The sequence below is a fragment of the Lucilia cuprina genome, chromosome 5 (assembly GCF_022045245.1).
Source record: "Lucilia cuprina isolate Lc7/37 chromosome 5, ASM2204524v1, whole genome shotgun sequence".
NCBI classification, from domain to species: Eukaryota; Metazoa; Arthropoda; class Insecta; order Diptera; family Calliphoridae; genus Lucilia; species Lucilia cuprina.
Window position 1 is genome coordinate 22,685,256 of NC_060953.1, and position 22,808 is coordinate 22,708,063.

Consider the following 22,808-nt stretch of genomic DNA (forward strand, 5'->3'; position numbering starts at 1 on the left):
TGGAATATTTAAAAGATGAAATAAATGCACTGGAGCCCATTTGCATAAAAATAAAGGAATTCTCTATTAACGTATCATATCAGCTAAGCTTAACAATGATTGATGGAAAGGTCAGCAATGCCATAACAGAAACTTCTTCCTTCTGGAGATGCTCAATATGTAATGAGAAAAAGTCGCAATTCTCAAATTTAACAAAAGCAGAAGTATTAATGAAGAAGTCCTGTCTTTCGGAATTTTACCACTTCATGCCAGAATACGATTTTTGGATAACATAGCATACGACCTCAAATATAGAAGTGTGCCAGAGAATCTTACTAAACCAACAAAAAATAATGAAGAATTGAAAAAACTGATAGCTGCGGAAAAAAAGCAGAATCTAGGAAGAATTTAAAGTTCAGATGGGATTCAACATCGACAAACCACTTCCACTTGCGGTACTTGCGGTAGTACAAATGACGGTAATACGGCGAGAAGGTTTTTTCGTGATTTTGAAATTACTTCAATAATAACTGGAATCGACAAGGAGTTGCTTCGAAGAGTTAACACTATTTTAATGGCACTGAATAGTAAACATAAAATTAATGGAAATCGATTTGGGGAATATACATCAGAAATTTCTAAATTACTTGTATCTCTGTATCCATGGAGGGAACTAACACCAACAGTACACAAAGTATTGTGTCATGGTCAAATAATAATTGAATCGAATATTCTTCCACTTGAAGAATTAACAGAAGAAGCCCAGGAAGCGAGGAATCGAGATTTTTAAGCATGTTCAACTTTTCATCGGGATTTTAAGCATGTTCAACTTTTCAGCTCAAGAAAATGCTCCAGGCAATCACAGAATGAAGATATTTTTAATATTTTACTTCTATCTTCTGATCCTGTTCTTTCAACTATGTGAAAAAGATGGATTTAAAGGACTTATATTACCTTCTGGATATGTATAACGCCAAAGCGTTCTGCGTAAAGATACCTTTTAGAAAACTATAAAATTGTTATATATTCTTAAAGAAAATTTTATTTTATTAATAAAAGAGTTAAGACACATTTTGGGCAAAAAACAGCAAAAATCTAAAATTTTTGCATTTTTAAATTAAAAAACGTATATTTTTGGATCTGTAAATGATTTTGATATTATTGGAAATTTTGTTGTCTAACTAACAAGAAAAAATTGAGTCCATTTGGTCCAAAATTACGCCCGGTATTCAAAAAAAGGCAGACCAAGGTATGGTAAATTTTGTATCACTAAATTTTTAAATGCCTATAACTCGGATATTATAAGAGATAAGTAGTATGTCCAAAAAAAATTTTACATGTCGTAGTTACCCTACTTTGAGCCGCCACAGCTCCGTCCCTGGGGCATCTGCGGGGTTCATCTTCAAAACTCAAACTCGAATACTCCTTGGCTACGCTCACGCCAAATTTTATCCCGATCGGATCAGCCGTTGAATAATAATTTGAATCAAATAAAAAAAATAAAACTGTAAGTTTAGTGGTTTCTTTTTTATAAACATATATGTATGTTAAGAATTTTTCGATCTCACTCCTTAGTAATATAGCCCTAAATGTTAGGTAGACAGTTCGTAATTTTTTACTATGGAATACCTGTATCGGATACAGGTATTTCCGATACAGGTATTCCAAAGTAAAAAATTACGAACTGTCTACTTATTAACATTTAGGACTATATTACTATAAACTGTAATTCAGTCATTGATATTTCTTATTAGTGAATGAATCGAAATTATCATTACCTGTATATTTTTACCTACATGATCATAAACGAAATGATCTGTCGAAAAAAATTAGGTAAAAAATAGTTATAAATTTCTGAAAATTTAAGCATAATAGGACCTTTCAATTATAAGGATAAGCAAACAAATAGAAAATAGGTAAATATAAGATTTAAACATGTTCTGTCATATTTAATACTAAAATATGAAAAAGATGAAATTAAAGGACACAGGTTTAAATGAACATATTTTTGAATGTAATTGAGATATTGCCTTGAAATTTTTTGTAAAGGGTCGAGAATTTCCATATCTAACTAAAAAAAGATATTAAGGGATAAATATGGACTAAATTGTTGTAGCTATCTGCGACCCTATTAAAATTTTGATATAAATCATAGTTTTAGAAATTTAACAAATATGTAATATATGACAAAATTTTTATTTATGAACAAAACTCAATGAAATCTTCAACGCTTGTTAAATTTGTCATTTCAAATAAGAAAATGCAAAAAAAAATTGAAAAGGTCAAAGGGCATCCCGCAATTCCCAAAAATAGGAATGAAAATCCCAAAAATGGGATTTTTTACATTTTTGCCCATAGGGTCCACATTTCTTTCAGGGCTGGGAAAATACTTTTGGAGTAAATAGAAAACATATTGAGGTTTCCAAAGCTGCTTTCAGTTTTCTGATCCCAGAACGCCAAAGCGTTCTGCGTAAAGATACCTTTTAGAAAACTATAAAATTGTTATATATTCTTAAAGAAAATTTTATTTTATTAATAAAAGAGTTAAGACACATTTTGGGCAAAAAACAGCAAAAATCTAAAATTTTTGCATTTTTAAATTAAAAAACGTATATTTTTGGATCTGTAAATGATTTGTACGGAATACTGTAAACACATTTTCAGTAATCAGTAAAATACTGCATTTTTTGCAGTAACCACTAAATTTATTGCAATATTTTGCAGTATTCAGTAAAATTTACTGAATACTGAAAATTTTTTCAGTAAACAGTAAAAACTTATTTTACTGCATTTATACTGGTACTGCAAAGTGCCCATCAATGTTAGCCAGTCCCAGGGAAGAGGGATACTTTCCACCAAGTTCTTTAGGATGCTAACACATTGGTGAGATACCAGCCTCATCAACATCACGGCCATGCTGAACTCGCAGCTCAAGCTCTCTATTCGTTGTTTGCCCTTTGAAAAGATTTCGTGGTCCACTATCTTATTGCTCACCAGACACTGCTGATCTATTGGAATTTTGCCTATCGAATCACCGGCATCGTAAACTGCATAGCAGAGATCGTCCCGGTGTCTTCTTCTGGCAACTTTGGCGTAAGATGGCGGCTCTTTTCCTTTTCCACCATCTAGCTTCTCGTTTTTCTTTTAAGATACCCTTACCTTCGAGAATCGTTTCGCCGACGTGTTCGTTTTCGAAATATCTAGCTTGACGTAGAGAACTTTACAATGAGAGTAATTCAATTCTAAAGAAATGAATATGTTTACAGGTTTGAAAGGAATATGTGACATATGCATGAAAGAGCTTTTGGTTTAAAAAAAATACTCTTTTATTGCATTGGTTGTTATTGTTACGTGATGTTGGATTAGAATATTTAGGTCAATGAGCCAGAACTATAAACATAGGATTAGGTTTGAGATACTTATGATCGAACTTACCGCAGGATTCTGACTTGGGGTTCCATTGAGTGAAATGTGGCTTGGCGCTCACTGCGTAGTAGAAGACGAGGAGCCCTTTTTCTTCCTAAGTTAATTCTAAGTTCTGAGCTCATCGGGAGACCTGATCCTCCTGGGATTGACTAACTATGAAGCGTCTTTTTATACCCCCCATCACAAAAGAAGGTAGGTATATTTATTTTGTCATTCCGTTTGTAACACATCGAAATATTGATCATAGACCCACAAAAGTAAATATATTCTGGGTCCTTATTAAATTGTAAGACGATCTAGCAATGTCTGTCCGTCTGTCTGTTGAAAGCACAATAGAGTTCGAACTCAAAGAGCTAGAGAGTTTAAACTTTCCACAAATATTTCTTATAGGTAGGGTTTGTTTGGTATTAAAAATGGGCAATATCACATAGCCCCCATACAAAGCAAATACAGCATTCATAGTCACATCTATTTTAAAAATGCGAGTAAAGCAAAGAAATTCGGCATAAATAAGTCTTATAAGGAGTGAGATCGAAAAATTCTTAACACACGCTTTTCATTACATTTTTCAACCAAAGTATTATTTGATTTTTTTTTTTTTGATCAAGTTACCTTTGAAAAACATGTCAGTTATTATGTGTAATGTCAATTATATTAATTTTTTTGTTAATCTGATTAAAATGAGTGACCAGAAAAAAGTGCGTACTGAAATTATTAAATATTTTTAACTAATCCCAACTTGGTCTTACAAGAAGTTGGCCAAGCATACAAAGGTCTGCCGTCAAACTGTTTCCAATGTTATTAAACAGTACCGGGAGAACTTGTCAGTTGATAGAAAATCTGGTTCAGGTAGAAGGAATGGTCCACATGATGTTTCTAAAGCCAAAAAAATAGAACGCATTTTCAAAAGAGCTCCCAACACATCCGGTAGGAAAGCAGCTCGGTTAGCTTAGTGCTCGGACTATTTGGTACGAAAAGTTAAAGCTAATGCAGGTTTAAAAACATACAAGGCTCAAAAAGTTCCTGACAGGAACGCTGCTAAAAATTTAGAGGCCAAAAACAGAGCACGGAAATTGAATTAAAGTTTTATAAAAAAATATTCTTGCTGCATAATGGATGACGAAACGTATGTTCTGGCAGATTTTTCGCAACTTCCAGGTCAAAAGTTTTATGTTGCTGATGCTCGAGGGAATGTTGAAGAAAAGTTTAGGACCCAAAAGCAGACAAAATTTCCCAGAAAGTTCTTGGTATGGCAAGCAATATGCAGTTGCGGCAAAAGAAGCCAATCATTTGTTACAACGGGCTCTATAAATACCGAAATTTACATCAAGGAATGTTTACAAAAAAGGCTGCTTCCATTCATAAGACTTCATAATGTGTCCACTTATTTTTGGCCTGACTTGGCATCCTGTCACTATGTTAAACAAGCCCTTGAGTGGTACAAGAACAATAATGTGGTATTTGTACCAAGAGAGGCAAATCCTCCAAACTGCCCGGAGCTAAAGCCAGTGGAGAGATATTGGGCTCTTGTTAAAAGAGAATTGAAGAGTACAAAAAAGGTGTTCAAAAGTGTGGTAGATTTTAAACGGAGATGGACTACATGTTCGAGCAAAGTGACAGAAAGCACTATAAAAACGTTAATGAAAGGGTTTCCGAAAAGGGTTCAAAATTTCATCACTAGTGATTAAAACTATAAAAATATTTCTTTTTTTGTAAATTGTAATAATAATTTGAATCAAATAAAAAAAAATAAAGCTGTAAGTTTAGTGGTTTCTTATTTATAAACATATATGTATGTTAAGAATATTTCGATCTCACTCCTTATAACCTGTAATTCATTCATTGATATTTCTTATTAGTGAATGAATCGAAATTATCATTACCTGTATATTTTTACCTTCATGATCATAAACGAAACAGAACGAAATGATCTGTCGAAAAAATTGAGGTAAAAAATAGTTATAAATTTCTGAAAATTTAAGCATAATAGGACCTTTCAATTATAAGGATAAGCAAACAAATAGAAAATAGGTAAATATAAGATTTAAATATGTTCTGTCATATTTCATACTAAAACATGAAAAATATAAAATTAAAGGATACAGGTTTAAATGAACATATTTTTGAATGTAATTGAGATATTGGCTTGAAATTTTGTGTAAATAATCGAGAATTTCCATATCTACCTAGATATTAAGGGATAAATATGGACTAAATTGTTGTAGCTATCTGCGACCCTATTAAAATTTTGATATAAATCATAGTTTTAGAAATTGAACAAATATGTAATATATGAAAAAATCTTTATTTATGAACAAAACTCAATGAAATTCTCAACGCTTGTTAAATTTGTCATTTCAAATAAGAAAATGAAAAAAAATGATTGAAAAGGTCAAAGGGCGAAATTCCCAAAAATAGGAATGAAAATTCCAAAAAATTGGATTTTTTTACTTTTTGCCCATAGGGTCCACGTTTCTTTCAGGGCTGGGAAAATATTTTTAGAGTAAATAGAAAACATATTGAGGTTTCCAAAACTGCTTTCAGTTTTCTTATCCCTGCTTTGGGATTTTAGAACATGTCGCCCAATGTTGAAGTTTTGATAGAAAATAGGTCATATTCGAAAGGACGCAGTGGCAACATTTTCAAAAAATAGAACAAGTTTTTTACGCCAAAGCGTTCTGCGCAAAGATACCTCTTAGAAAACTATAAAAACGTTATATGTTCTTAAAGAAAATTTTATTTTATTAATAAAAGAGTTAAGACACATTTTGGGCAAAAATCTAAAATTTTTTGAATTTTAAATTAAAAAACGTATATTTTTGGATCTGTAAATGATATTGATCTGAAATTTTTTGTATATTATTGGAAATTTTGTTGTCTAACTAACAAGAAAAAGTTCACTTGGTGCAAAATTACGCCCGGTATTCAAAAAAGGCGGAACAATGTATGGTAAATTTTGTATCATTAATTTTTTAAATGCCTATAACTCGGATATTATAAGAGATGAGTAGTATGTCCAAGCATTTCAGAAAATATAAAAATCTTTGTATTTGGGTGAAAAACAAAAAATGGCACGAGTTTAAAAATTTTACATGTCGTAGGTACCCTACTTTGAGCCACCACAGCGCCGTCCCTGGGGCATCTGCAGGGTTTATCTTCGAATACACCTTGGCTACGCTCACGCCAAATTTTATCCCGATCGGGTCAGCCGTTTAGAAATGCCAGATTTATTTCCAAAAAATTTCGATTCTGCCCCACTGTGTAATCTGTTCTAACTTAAACACTATTATCTTTTCTTAATCTATTATAACTTACTTAAAATATATTTAATTTATCTCAAATCTAATCTTTTTTAATTAAATTTTAATTAACTTATCTTAAAACTTCAATTTTTAAACGTTTTAATTTTTTTTAATTAAATCTTAATTTTATCTAAATGTTAATTTTATAGAAATGTAATGTAGATCGAAAAATTCTTAACATACATATATGTTTATAAAAAAGAAACCACTAAACTTACAGCTTTATTTTTTTTTCATTTGATTCAAATTATTATTACAATTTACAAAAAAAAAAAAATATTTTTATAGTTTTAATCACTAGTGATGAAATTTTGAACCCTTTTCGGAAACCCTTCCATTAACGTTTTTATAGTGCTTTCTGTCACTTTGCTCGAACATGTAGTCCATCTCCGTTTAAAATCTACCACACTTTTGGACACCTTTTTTGTACTCTTCAATTCTCTTTTAACAAGAGCCCAATATCTCTCCATTGGCCTTAGCTCCGGGCAGTTTGGAGGATTTGCCTCTCTTGGTACAAATACGACATTATTGTTCTTGTACCACTCAAGGGCTTGTTTACCATAGTGACAGGATGCCAAGTCAGGCCAAAAATAAGTGGACACATTATGAAGTCTTATGAATGGAAGCAGCATTTTTTGTAAACATTCCTTGATGTAAATTTCAGTATTTATAGAGCCCGTTGTAACAAATGGTTGGCTTCTTTTGCCGCAACTGCATATTGCTTGCCATACCAAGAACTTTCTGGGAAATTTTGTCTGCTTTTGGGTCCTAAACTTTTCTTCAACATTCCCTCGATCATCAGCAATATAAAACTTTTGACCTGGAAGTTGCGAAAAATCTGCCAGAACATACGTTTCGTCATCCATTATGCAGCAATTTCCGTGCTCTGTTTTTGGCCTCTAAATTTTTAGCAGCGTTCCTGTCAGGAACTTTTTGAGCCTTGTATGTTTTTAAACCTGCATTAGCTTTAACTTTTCGTACCAAATAGTCCGAGCACTGAGCTAACCGAGCTGCTTTCCTACCGGATGTGTTGGGATCTCTTTTGAAAATGCGTTCTATTTTTTTGGCTTTAGAAACATCATGTGGACCATTCCTTCTACCTGAACCAGGTTTTCTATCAACTGACAAGTTCTCCCGGTACTGTTTAATAACATTGGAAACAGTTTGACGGCAGACCTTTGTATGCTTGGCCAACTTTTTGTAAGACCAAGTTGGGTTTAGTTAAAAATATTTAATAATTTCAGTACGCACTTTTTTCTGGTCACTCATTTTAATCAGATTAACAAAAAAATTAATATAATTGACATTACACATAATAACTGACATGTTTTTCAAAGGTAACTTGATCAAAAAAAAAAAATCAAATAATACTTTGGTTGAAAAATGTAATGAAAAACGTGTGTTAAGAATTTTTCGATCTCACTCCTTATAAGACTTATTTATGCCGAATTTCTTTGCTTTACTCGCATTTTTAAAATAGATGTGACTATGAATGCTGTATTTGCTTTGTATGGGGGCTATGTGATATTGCCCATTTTTAATACCAAACAAACCTTACCTATAAGAAATATTTGTGGAAAGTTTAAACTCTCTAGCTCTTTGAGTTCGAACTCTATTGTGCTTTCAACCGACAGACGGACAGACATTGCTAGATCGTCTTACAATTTAATAAGGACCCAGAATATATTTACTTTTGTGGGTCTATGATCAATATTTCGATGTGTTACAAACGGAATGACAAAATAAATATACCTACCTTCTTTTGTGATGGGGGGTATAAAAAGACGCTTCATAGTTAGTCAATCCCAGGAGGATCAGGTCTCCCGATGAGCTCAGAACTTAGAATAAACTTAGGAAGAAAAAGGGCTCCTCGTCTTCTACTACGCAGTGAGCGCCAAGCCACATTTCACTCAATGGAACCCCAAGTCAGAATCCTGCGGTAAGTTCGATCATAAGTATCTCAAACCTAATCCTATGTTTATAGTTCTGGCTCATTGACCTAAATATTCTAATCCAACATCACGTAACAATAACAACCAATGCAATAAAAGAGTATTTTTTTAAACCAAAAGCTCTTTCATGCATATGTCACATATTCCTTTCAAACCTGTAAACATATTCATTTCTTTAGAATTGAATTACTCTCATTGTAAAGTTCTCTACGTCAAGCTAGATATTTCGAAAACGAACACGTCGGCGAAACGATTCTCGAAGGTAAGGGTATCTTAAAAGAAAAACGAGAAGCTAGATGGTGGAAAAGGAAAAGAGCCGCCATCTTACGCCAAAGTTGCCAGAAGAAGACACCGGGACGATCTCTGCTATGCAGTTTACGATGCCGGTGATTCGATAGGCAAAATTCCAATAGATCAGCAGTGTCTGGTGAGCAATAAGATAGTGGACCACGAAATCTTTTCAAAGGGCAAACAACGAATAGAGAGCTTGAGCTGCGAGTTCAGCATGGCCGTGATGTTGATGAGGCTGGTATCTCACCAATGTGTTAGCATCCTAAAGAACTTGGTGGAAAGTATCCCTCTTCCCTGGGACTGGCTAACATTGATGGGCACTTTGCATTACCAGTAAAAATGCAGTAAAATAAGTTTTTACTGTTTACTGAAAAAATTTTCAGTATTCAGTAAATTTTACTGAATACTGCAAAATATTGCAATAAATTTAGTGGTTACTGCAAAAAATGCAGTATTTTACTGATTACTGAAAATGTGTTTACAGTATTCCGTACAATCTATAATTTACTGATAATTCTATTTTCAATATATTTTTGTATATTATCATCATTGATCATAACAAGTAGCTATGGTGAAATTAATTTTACTTTTTGGGATTGTAAATCTTTTCAGAAGACAAGAACTTAGCTATGTATAAATTAATATGAGAGGACAACCGAGCTGCTTTCCTACCGGATGTGTTGGGAGCTCTTTTGAAAATGCGTTCTATTTTTTTGGCTTTAGAAACATCATGTGGACCATTCCTTCTACCTGAACCAGATTTTCTATCAACTGACAAGTTCTCCCGGTACTGTTTAATAACATTGGAAACAGTTTGACGGCAGACCTTTGTATGCTTGGCCAACTTCTTGTAAGACCAAGTTGGGATTAGTTAAAAATATTTAATAATTTCAGTACGCACTTTTTTCTGGTCACTCATTTTAATCAGATTAACAAAAAAATTAATATAATTGACATTACACATAATAACTGACATGTTTTTCAAAGGTAACTTGATCAAAAAAAAAAAAATCAAATAATACTTTGGTTGAAAAATGTAATGAAAAGCGTGTGTTAAGAATTTTTCGATCTCACTCCTTATAAGACTTATTTATGCCGAATTTCTTTGCTTTACTCGCATTTTTAAAATAGATGTGACTATGAATGCTGTATTTGCTTTGTATGGGGGCTATGTGATATTGCCCATTTTTAATACCAAACAAACCCTACCTATAAGAAATATTTGTGGAAAGTTTAAACTCTCTAGCTCTTTGAGTTCGAACTCTATTGTGCTTTCAACAGACAGACGGACAGACATTGCTAGATCGTCTTACAATTTAATAAGGACCCAGAATATATTTACTTTTGTGGGTCTATGATCAATATTTCGATGTGTTACAAACGGAATGACAAAATAAATATACCTACCTTCTTTGTGATGGGGGGTATAAAAAGACGCTTCATAGTTAGTCAATCCCAGGAGGATCAGGTCTCCCGATGAGCTCAGAACTTAGAATAAACTTAGGAAGAAAAAGGGCTCCTCGTCTTCTACTACGCAGTGAGCGCCAAGCCACATTTCACTCAATGGAACCCCAAGTCAGAATCCTGCGGTAAGTTCGATCATAAGTATCTCAAACCTAATCCTATGTTTATAGTTCTGGCTCATTGACCTAAATATTCTAATCCAACATCACGTAACAATAACAACCAATGCAATAAAAGAGTATTTTTTTTAAACCAAAAGCTCTTTCATGCATATGTCACATATTCCTTTCAAACCTGTAAACATATTCATTTCTTTAGAATTGAATTACTCTCATTGTAAAGTTCTCTACGTCAAGCTAGATATTTCGAAAACGAACACGTCGGCGAAACGATTCTCGAAGGTAAGGGTATCTTAAAAGAAAAACGAGAAGCTAGATGGTGGAAAAGGAAAAGAGCCGCCATCTTACGCCAAAGTTGCCAGAAGAAGACACCGGGACGATCTCTGCTATGCAGTTTACGATGCCGGTGATTCGATAGGCAAAATTCCAATAGATCAGCAGTGTCTGGTGAGCAATAAGATAGTGGACCACGAAATCTTTTCAAAGGGCAAACAACGAATAGAGAGCTTGAGCTGCGAGTTCAGCATGGCCGTGATGTTGATGAGGCTGGTATCTCACCAATGTGTTAGCATCCTAAAGAACTTGGTGGAAAGTATCCCTTTCCTGGGACTGGCTAACATTGATGGGCACTTTGCATTACCAGTAAAAATGCAGTAAAATAAGTTTTTACTGTTTACTGAAAAAATTTTCAGTATTCAGTAAATTTTACTGAATACTGCAAAATATTGCAATAAATTTAGTGGTTACTGCAAAAAATGCAGTATTTTACTGATTACTGAAAATGTGTTTACAGTATTCCGTACAATTTATAATTTACTGATAATTCTATTTTCAATATATTTTTGTATATTATCATCATTGATCATAACAAGTAGCTATGGTGAAATTAATTTTACTTTTTGGGATTGTAAATCTTTTCAGAAGACAAGAACTTAGCTATGTATAAATTAATATGAGAGGACAACCGAGCTGCTTTCCTACCGGATGTGTTGGGAGCTCTTTTGAAAATGCGTTCTATTTTTTTGGCTTTAGAAACATCATGTGGACCATTCCTTCTACCTGAACCAGATTTTCTATCAACTGACAAGTTCTCCCGGTACTGTTTAATAACATTGGAAACAGTTTGACGGCAGACCTTTGTATGCTTGGCCAACTTTTTGTAAGACCAAGTTGGGTTTAGTTAAAAATATTTAATAATTTCAGTACGCACTTTTTTCTGGTCACTCATTTTAATCAGATTAACAAAAAAATTAATATAATTGACATTACACATAATAACTGGCATGTTTTTCAAAGGTAACTTGATCAAAAAAAAAATCAAATAATACTTTGGTTGAAAAATGTAATGAAAAACGTGTGTTAAGAATTTTTCGATCTCACTCCTTATAAGACTTATTTATGCCGAATTTCTTTGCTTTACTCGCATTTTTAAAATAGATGTGACTATGAATGCTGTATTTGCTTTGTATGGGGGCTATGTGATATTGCCCATTTTTAATACCAAACAAACCCTACCTATAAGAAATATTTGTGGAAAGTTTAAACTCTCTAGCTCTTTGAGTTCGAACTCTATTGTGCTTTCAACAGACAGACGGACAGACATTGCTAGATCGTCTTACAATTTAATAAGGACCCAGAATATATTTACTTTTGTGGGTCTATGATCAATATTTCGATGTGTTACAAACGGAATGACAAAATAAATATACCTACCTTCTTTTGTGATGGGGGGTATAAAAAGACGCTTCATAGTTAGTCAATCCCAGGAGGATCAGGTCTCCCGATGAGCTCAGAACTTAGAATTAACTTAGGAAGAAAAAGGGCTCCTCGTCTTCTACTACGCAGTGAGCGCCAAGCCACATTTCACTCAATGGAACCCCAAGTCAGAATCCTGCGGTAAGTTCGATCATAAGTATCTCAAACCTAATCCTATGTTTATAGTTCTGGCTCATTGACCTAAATATTCTAATCCAACATCACGTAACAATAACAACCAATGCAATAAAAGAGTATTTTTTTTAAACCAAAAGCTCTTTCATGCATATGTCACATATTCCTTTCAAACCTGTAAACATATTCATTTCTTTAGAATTGAATTACTCTCATTGTAAAGTTCTCTACGTCAAGCTAGATATTTCGAAAACGAACACGTCGGCGAAACGATTCTCGAAGGTAAGGGTATCTTAAAAGAAAAACGAGAAGCTAGATGGTGGAAAAGGAAAAGAGCCGCCATCTTACGCCAAAGTTGCCAGAAGAAGACACCGGGACGATCTCTGCTATGCAGTTTACGATGCCGGTGATTCGATAGGCAAAATTCCAATAGATCAGCAGTGTCTGGTGAGCAATAAGATAGTGGACCACGAAATCTTTTCAAAGGGCAAACAACGAATAGAGAGCTTGAGCTGCGAGTTCAGCATGGCCGTGATGTTGATGAGGCTGGTATCTCACCAATGTGTTAGCATCCTAAAGAACTTGGTGGAAAGTATCCCTCTTCCCTGGGACTGGCTAACATTGATGGGCACTTTGCAGTACCAGTATAAATGCAGTAAAATAAGTTTTTACTGTTTACTGAAAAAATTTTCAGTATTCAGTAAATTTTACTGAATACTGCAAAATATTGCAATAAATTTAGTGGTTACTGCAAAAAATGCAGTATTTTACTGATTACTGAAAATGTGTTTACAGTATTCCGTACAATCTATAATTTACTGATAATTCTATTTTCAATATATTTTTGTATATTATCATCATTGATCATAACAAGTAGCTATAGTGAAATTAATTTTACTTTTTGGGATTGTAAATCTTTTCAGAAGACAAGAACTTAGCTATGTATAAATTAATATGAGAGGACAAATATTATACAATTTTGTCGGGCAATAAAAAGTTATTGGAAGCATTTATTATATTTTTTAATATTAGATTATTAACACAAATATAGTAAAAAAGATCATTTTTTACTAATAATGCATTTTAGTTGAAAATTTTACTGATTACTGAAAAAAATTTCAGTATTCAGTAAGATTTGCATTACCAGTATTTTTTACTGTTTACTGTAAAATTTTACTGAATAATGAATTTTTTTCAGTCAACAGTAAAATTTTACTGAATACTGAAAAAAATTTCAGTAACCAGTAACTAAATACTAAATACTGAGAGAAGAGTGAACTTCCTCTGCTCTTTAAGTCCACTGTCTATATTAAAAGATGGGACAGTAACTGGCTAAAAACGTATACTGGAAATTTTTGGAGGTCAAAATGCTGAGCTGGAGGTCAAAATGGATAACCATCATTGATGTTGTTCATTGGTGGAAATACATGCTCTGGCGTCATTAAATTCAAATTTTGAAATATTAAAATCGATACTTTTTTCACTTTATCGATAACTGATACTATATTAATCATTTTAACTTATGTTTTGCTATTAATATTCACACAGCTGTGAGCTGTCAAACATATTATTTGTTGTAGCTTTTGTCATAGAATAATTAATGCATAGAGAAGAACCTGAGTATGACAAAACCTAAATCTATTGTCAAAAACCTAAGTCATGAGAATGTATTAGTTAAAAAATATATAAACCAACAAACACAAACTTTATGGTTCAAAAAGTTTTAATATGTTTGTTTGATATTACATTTCGATATTTTGTGAAACAATGGTTTTAATTAGTCATTTTTATTAAAATTTACGAATTCTTGTCACTTGTCGGGAAGAACTGATGCCGAGCTGTGGAACGTCTAAGCGTAACGTGGAAGATACTTCTGGAAGACCCACAGAAGAAACTTCTAGATGACTCTTGGTATTGCCAAAGACTCTACTAGATGTGACTAGGAAGTCACTTCTTGAAGTGACCACTTAGTATAATATTGTTTTTGACAATAATACTGCAATATTTTTTTTGTTTGTTCTCTTCTAATTTAGGAGTTATATACTTTCAAAAACTTTAGAATATTAGTATCATAGAAAGGTCATAGAAAGACCTGGTGTTAATAACCAAAAAAATATATAATTAGAATAATTAAAACCAAAGCTGTATGAAAATTAATAAAATTGTATATAAAAAAGGTGGTTTTAAAAATAATTGATTTTAATATCATCCAAGACCTAAACGCGCAAATAGTTTAAAAAATATTGAATGTTAAGATTTAACTCAAATAAATCTAAATAGGTTAAAAATGCAATGTTCATCAAATGAAAGCCGAAACAAGTACAACAAAAGTCTTAAAATGCTTATAACTCTTAAACCTATTAAGAGAGACGAAATTTAATATAAAAACATTTTTAATTAAATATTAGACTTCGTTTAAAAATAATGGAAATGGAAGCCGTGTTAACTTATTCCTAAAATAGTGTTTTAATGTAAAATATGACAACTTACTTTTTGTTTTATTTATATAATCCTTGGAGATAATTACTTTTTAGTATTTTTTAACAGTTGACTTTTAACACAACACTGTCATATTATTTTTTTCTTTCTTAAGATTCACAATATATTAATTTACAATGAATAATTAAAACTGAATATGACTGGACAAAACACAAAACATCACTAAAATTTTTGCATTATTTATTTTTATTTTGTCGCGTTTACTCTAAAAAAAATATGGAGTATTTATATTTTTTACCCGGAAGTAATCTAAAAGTATACTTCCAGACAGCGAAAACTAGAAATCAATGGGTTTTGTTTTTGTAAAATGTGTGCTCTCGTCTGACAATCATCCAGAAGTGACTACAATCTACACTTCCATATGAATATAATACAACATTAATGTGAACATTCTTCCAACTGTCTTCCAGAAGTGACATAAACTTACAAACCAGGAAGATACAAATTCGAAAACAATGTGTTTTGTTATTGAAATAATTGTGTCTTCTAAATGTTTACAGGGATACTTTTGTATTTATTGAAATTACCTGTTATACTTTAGGAAGCATTTTAATTCGGTTAGAAATATTTTAATAAGGGGTACAATATTAGCTACTCTTTTCTTAAAAAATAAAATAATAAAATTTATTAATTTATTTATTTATTTATTTTGAATCAATAAATACATTACCTTTTATGAACACTTTTTAAATAACAGTGGGACCTCGATTTTCCGTGATAGTCGGGACCGGAAACATTCTGTATAATCGATTTTCCCGGTTAATTGAGTGCTAACCTTTTCTACTTTTTAATATATATTTTTATTAATTAATAAATGAATATGTACATATTTATATAAAAATTAAATAATTCAAGGATTTTATATTCATAAATATAGAAACAAAATTTTGTCGAAAAACAGTAGATAAGGATTTCATGTTTGTAATTTTTAAAAATATTCGTTTAATGTTGTTTGTCTCTTATTTTTCAATTTAGTATTTTCGTTTTACGGAAATTCCCCTTTTTGATTTGTTCTAATTGTTCATGATTGTTAAAATAATAACAGAATTTTACATGTAATTACGGATAATAGAGGTAATTACGGTTAAACGATGCTGAAAAATTTAAGTCAATCCAAATTAAAATTAAGTCGATGCAAAAAAATGTATTTTTCCATCACAGATAATTGATGTCGCCGGATAATCGAATCACGGATAATCAAGGTCCTACTGAACTTGAAATCAAACCATTTATAATGATCTTAAATTACTAAGTCATGGATTATTTTTTAAATTATTTACAGTAACTAACGAAGTAAAATTTGAATGTTTTTTTTTTTTTTAAATATTGAAAGTTAAGATTGAACTGAAATAAATCTAAATAGGTTACAAATGCAATGTTCATCAAATGGAAGCCGAAACGTACAACTTGAAAAAATCTTTAAATGCTTATCCTAAACCTATTAAGAGGGAGACGAAATTTAATATAACAAGTTAGATTGCTATATTAAGCTGAGCCGATTCTAAAATACCCTCCACCATCTACTTTTATATTAACACTTTTCTAATTGTTCAAATATTTGTAGAAATGAGTTTTCTCATGTCTTAAATAGAAAAATCCCAAGATTTAAATCTATTGCAATTCCAAAATTTACTGAATATTACAAAAGCCATTTTCTTTATATTTTTATAGCGCTTAGCGATATTTATGAATTTGCATGTATGCACGTGTGTGAAAGATTTAAGGATTTTCAAAATACATATACATATATAATTTTTGTTCTACACAAATTGATAATGCAACTAATTAAATACGGTTAATTATAGACCGATCGTAAAAAATTCTTTAAGTACCAATGTGCGTTTAAGAAATTTTCGTAAAAGGACTTTGTATGGGAGCTATGTCCAATTATGTATATAAAGACAAAATTTCAAAATTCTGTATCTATATCATTATTATTTATATTAATTGTGAATCTAAGAGATTTTCTGGAGGGGATCTAGTATGAGACCTATGACCAAATATGGACCGATCGTAAAACAATTTTATAGTGTTATTTATGTATATAAGTGCAATGTTTTGGTTAATTTATGGATTCATATCAATATTTGGTAATGAGTTATGTGCGTTTAAGTGATTTTCGGGAGGGAACCTTGTATGGGAGCTATGACCAAGGATATGAAATAACATTTATGTGTACAAAAATAGTATTTATGCCAAGTATTTTATGGGTATCACTATTTGGAAATAAGTTATAAATTTAGTAATGAATTATACGCGTTTAAGTGTTTTTCGGGAGGGGACCTTGTATGAAAGCTATGACCAATTATGAACCGATCAGAAAAAACTTTCACTGCTTTATTTCTATTTTGAGCAATACCTATACCAAATTTTATATGGATATCTTAATTTAGTAATGAGTTATGCGCGTTAAAGTGATTTTTGGTAGGGGACCTTGTATGAAAGCTATGAACAATTATCAACTGATCGGAAAAAAATTTCATAGTAATATTTCTGTATGTGAGAGCTATATTTGTATCAAATTTAATATGGGTATCTTAATTTAGTAATGAATTATGTGCGTTTAAGTGATTTTCGGGAGGGGACCTTGTATGGAAGCTATGGCCAAGTATGGACCGATTCAAAAAATTTCTCTGAATGAATTCTATTGATATAGAATTTAAATTTGTAAAATTTTGTGAAGATATCGACATTGTGACGGAAGTTATTAACAAAAAACCAATTTTCCCGGAATATGTATTTTTGTATGGAAGTTATACGAAAATGTAGACTAATTTTGGCAATTTTCGGCACGGATCAAGCTATTGTGCAAAAACGAAAGTGTAAAAAATTATGATTTTATTCGCGGTGGTTTTAAATTTTGATTCATAACTTTTCCCGGTGTGAACCGATTTTGCTCATTTTCAATTCCAAACTGCTTAGGATTATAATGAATATTTTCGGTGAATTTGGCTCAGTTTAAACGTGATTTAGGCAGACAGACAAACATAGCTAAATCGACTCAGAATTTCAAAACCCAGAATATATATACTTTGTTGTGATTTAGGCAGACAGACGAACATAGCTAAATCGACTCAGAATTTCAAAACCCAGAATATATATATTTTGTTGGGTCTCATATGAATATTTCTTAGTGTTACATACGGAATGACAAACTTATATATACCCTCTATCACCACTGATGGTGGTGGAGGGTATAAAAATATTTTTAAATAAAAATAAAAGACTTCGTTTAAAAATAATGTAAGTAGAAGCCGTTTAGAGTTGTTATTTTTTCTAAATTAGTTTTTTAAAGTAAAATATGACAACTTACTTTTTAATATTTTTTATTTATATAATCCTTGAAGATATTTACTTTTTGGTATTTATTTAATAAACTTCACCAATTAACAAAAATTTCTGAAATATTTGTTAACAATTGAATTTTAACAAAACACTATCATATTAATTTTTATTACTTAGGTTAGGTTAGGAAGGGTTTTACACCGTAAAAACGGCGTATATCCACTAGGAGACCATAATGTCCATTGTGATTCCCTTCAAGAAGTGAAGATTCAAAACAGAAAAGACAAAAACGCTACAACAACACAAGAATGAAAGAAAATAGGTAAAGAGGATATGTGAATAGGTAATAATAAAATACAGATACATAAATAATAACGAAAATCCATGTCCTCCTATATAGCCCAGTCAAAGAAGTGACTAATTCTCTTGACAAAACCTAGTAGGTTGCCAGGGTTAAGTCCCTCAATTTCCCCCAGTTTGCCGTGGAACCTACTCCATTTCAGCCTAAGGTTTTGTGTCCTAGGACATTGACAGATAATATGCTCGATCGTCTCTAATTCCTCCTCATCTTCGCATAACCTGCAATAGGTGACAGGTTCAGAATGATGTTCAATGCCGCTTGCGAAGTACATCTAATGGCACCAGTAATGCCAATGGAACCACACATTTGAGCTTTATTGAGCAACTTCCTGTCCTTTCTCAATGTCTCCCACCAGACAATACAATCATAAGTTAGAATAGACTTGACAATCGATGTGTAAATCCAATTTACCATATCTGGTTGCAGACCCCAATACTTTCCTATGAAATTCTTGCATGTGTAATAGGCATTTTTTCATTATTTCCTGAGTATTTCCCTTCCATGACAGATTGATGTCAAGGAAGATTCCTAAATACTTAACTCCTCTAGATAAACCTAATTCGAAGCCATCTAACTTTGGCAATCATAAATTGTCTACCTTATACCTTCTGGTAAATAATACCAGTTCCGTTTTACTAGGATTAACACCCAGCCCCTTGTCTTTCGCCCATAATGAGAGTTAACCTAGCGCAGTCTCCATGATGTCACTGATCGTGGATAGAAATTTTCCTTTGACCAATATCACCACGTCGTCCGCATAGGCAACTGTCTATTCAAATAGCCTTAGGATACCGTTAACCGCTAGTAGCCACAGAAGCGGAGATAAAACACCCCTCTCTGGTAACACTTCCCTAATGCAATGATCCCCTAGGGTCGAGTTTATAATTCTGCTGCTAAGCAGGCAGACTATCCAGCTCACCAGAAAATCCTGATTTGAAGGGGTCGAATGAATTAACAGCCCATACTAGCTTTTCCCTAGTGACTATCTCCCTTATGCAACTGTAGGTGTTACTTGGCTGCACAGACTCGAAGTCCCGTTGGTCGTCAACCACATCTTCAGTTGCGAGACAACCCGGAAAATGTGTCTCCATTAGAAGAGCTAGAATCTCAGAGCTAGACTCAGTCCATGACTTATCACTCCTTTGGATATACCCTATGACCCTAGGGTCCTTAAGTAACATCCGTCGGAATCTTGATAACTCGTTGACATTGTCTATGGATTCACAGTACTGAGATCATGAAGTCCTTTTAGCCTTTTTGAGATCAGCTTTATACTTATTGAAGCACAATTTATAGTTATTCCGGTCAATTAATTGACCTGTAAGCTTGGCCCTATGGGACAATGGTGGTCCACCACTTAGGTTGCTCTCTTTTGTCCGGGAAAGTAACCGGACAAGATACCTCATATCTTCCCTTAAGTAGGTTTGTGAATTCGTTCACAACCCCCTCTAAATCAGTTAAAAACAATTCGCACAAGTCCCGTTGTGCCAACCCAGTTTCTACCATATCATTAAAGGTTCCCCAATTTGTTTTCCTAGGATCCCTAAAAGGTGGACCCCTAGCCAAGACAAAATCAAGTGTGAAGGTAATGCGAAAATGAACAGTCAGTTGCAACCTCCCAATCCCTAACGAGATCTTCTAAGTGGTTAATTAAAGTTAAATCTATAACTGCCTCCCTATCCTTGTTCCTGAACGTCGGCGTATCGCCCTTATTACAGATGATAATATTGTTATCAGCTATAAAATCAAACATTAAGTCACCTCTTTTGTTGATGTATTTGCTGCCCTATTGGCAATGATGAGTATTAGCACCACAACCCATCACAAGGATCGCACTTCTTCTTCTCGCATATGCCGTCAGCTCACGCACCTCAGAGCCGGGTGGGTCAGTCGCCTCGTAGGGCATATACACTGAACCCACCTTTGGCTTCTCTGTTTATTACGGTAATGTCACCGCTCTCAAAAGAATGAGAAATGAGAAAACCTAGTTCATACCTTGCCAGAATACAAGTCCTTACCTTGTACTCAGAAGGCGGGACAAAAAAGCTGTAGCCTTTGACCCTTAAACCAAAAACCTTATTGTTGTTAATCAAAGGTTCTAGGATAAGGACCACGTCTGTCTGTGAATCGATCAGGAAGGTTACTAAATCCTCTGAAGCTGCTTCACAGTGATGAAGGTTTATCTGCACCACTAGCAACTTCTTTGGTTCAGTCATGTTTCGGGTACCGAAACCTGACAGTGCCAAGACCAAACTTAGCAACTCCCTCAATCTCATCCAGGACTTTTAAGGACTTACGATCCACAGCGAATCGAAAGTCCTTGCCAATATTCTCCTTACATACCAGTGAGTTTACATGTCTCCATTGATCTGTAAGAAGACCACCATTCTGTTTGGCCAATACTGCCAGTATGGTTTGCAATGTTCTTACGGGTGGTGGAATCCACACTGTTACTATTGATCGTAGCGGCAGTTCGGAAGCCTGTATCACGCTTTGCTGCTGGGTTAATGTCGCTACATTTGCCAATTGCCTATTTTAAGAATTCCAAGGAGTTCTTGTTACCGCAATTGACAATCTTCACGCCCTTAACCCAGTCTGCACCATTGAAGGATACATCCTTTGATCCACCCTTAAATATGGCGATTTCATCAATCAGCCTACCTTCAATTGATTGCCAGAGATCGGTACTGATCCTCCCATCAGGATCATCAATGACTGCCACTTGAAGGCATACATCCAGGCTGGTTGACTTCTTCACCTTGCTGGATGAAGAGGGCTGATCATCCCCCGATCTGGCTCTCTTAATTGTCTCCTTGCGGGGACCTTTGGGAGCGCCAGCCGGGGATGGACCAGACCTATTCGTTGTGCTGGGTGACTTTGACACCACTGGTTTGGAGAGTCGGTAACTACCGGAGCCTTTTCCCTTATTGACGTCCTTACGGAGGTCAGTAGGAGAGCGGGCCGGAAGTTTACCGGTCCTCTTTACCTTTCCTGGTGTCGCGTCCACCTTTCAAGGTTTTTTGGGTGGTAGACCTATGAACTCCGCAGCTCCGAAGACATGAGCGCATCGGTTTTCGGAATACCACCCTCATTGCCTTTTGGCAGACTGCAGGTTGATGTTGCTATCGACCCATCACTCTTTTGTGTTTTAGCCGGCTTGATAGCAGCAACGACCTGTTGTCTCCAGAGAGTGGACCAACCCAGAACGTCACTGACGGGGCCCTATATTCTCTCGAATTTAGCGACGCTTTGTCGGTGCCTTCTGTGTAGGAGCCTCTCCCTTGACGAGAACAGAAAGGCGAGAGATCGCAAAGTCCCGTCCCTGGCCTTCTCCTCCTTCGTTCGGCCTGTATCATTAATATCTCGTGGAGGGGCACTTGGCTTCTCCTCCACGGCCACTTGCGAACGACCTGTGGACGGTCTTCTCCCAAATGTCCCCTTTAAATCCTCTTGGGCTCTTTAGCAGGGGACGTTATCTTAACAGTCTGACTGTCAGCAAGCTCTTCGTCAGACAGAAATAAATTCCCCAGCTTCTATGTGGCACTAGTATCACCAAAGGAGTCACTTGAAACCTCTACAAGACCCTCCACGTTTAAGTCGGTCAGTACCTGACCTTCATGCTCAACAATTCTGGCATAGAGATTAGTAAGGGTAACGTCTCCGTCCTCCTATGTACTGTCCAACTCCCTATCATCCTCGTTGACCGTGACGTCCGGACTGTCTCTCCCTAACAGGTCGACCACCACTTTCCGTCGTGTCCCTACTCTCCTCCTTGTCTGTTTTTTGGTTTGGTTTCTCTATTTTAAATCCCACGAGTATGCACGCTCAGACGGACAATCTACGCAGTGACGGCGTACATGGACTAGGCAACTACGTTACAACAGCGCTTTACCATGAGCTGTTAGCAACTAGCCTCTTTATGCACTGGCCCTCGGTACTGCTACCACTCACCTTGACCTTAAAAGTGCATATATATGTCATGCTAGAAGGAAATAGGATTGACAAACATATACCACTCTTACTATATTGACAAGATGAGTAACCTTTAGTTATACACTTCTTTGAAACCATAACTTCCTGTGGCTGGATACCGAAACATTAGTCACAGTGAGTTATAGTCACGATGTAGACAAGATAGTTACCCTTGGTGAAGGTTTTTATTATAACTTAAGATTCACAATGTATTAATTACACTATTTTCCTATGAATATTAAATTTAATAACTAATATAAGTTTTACA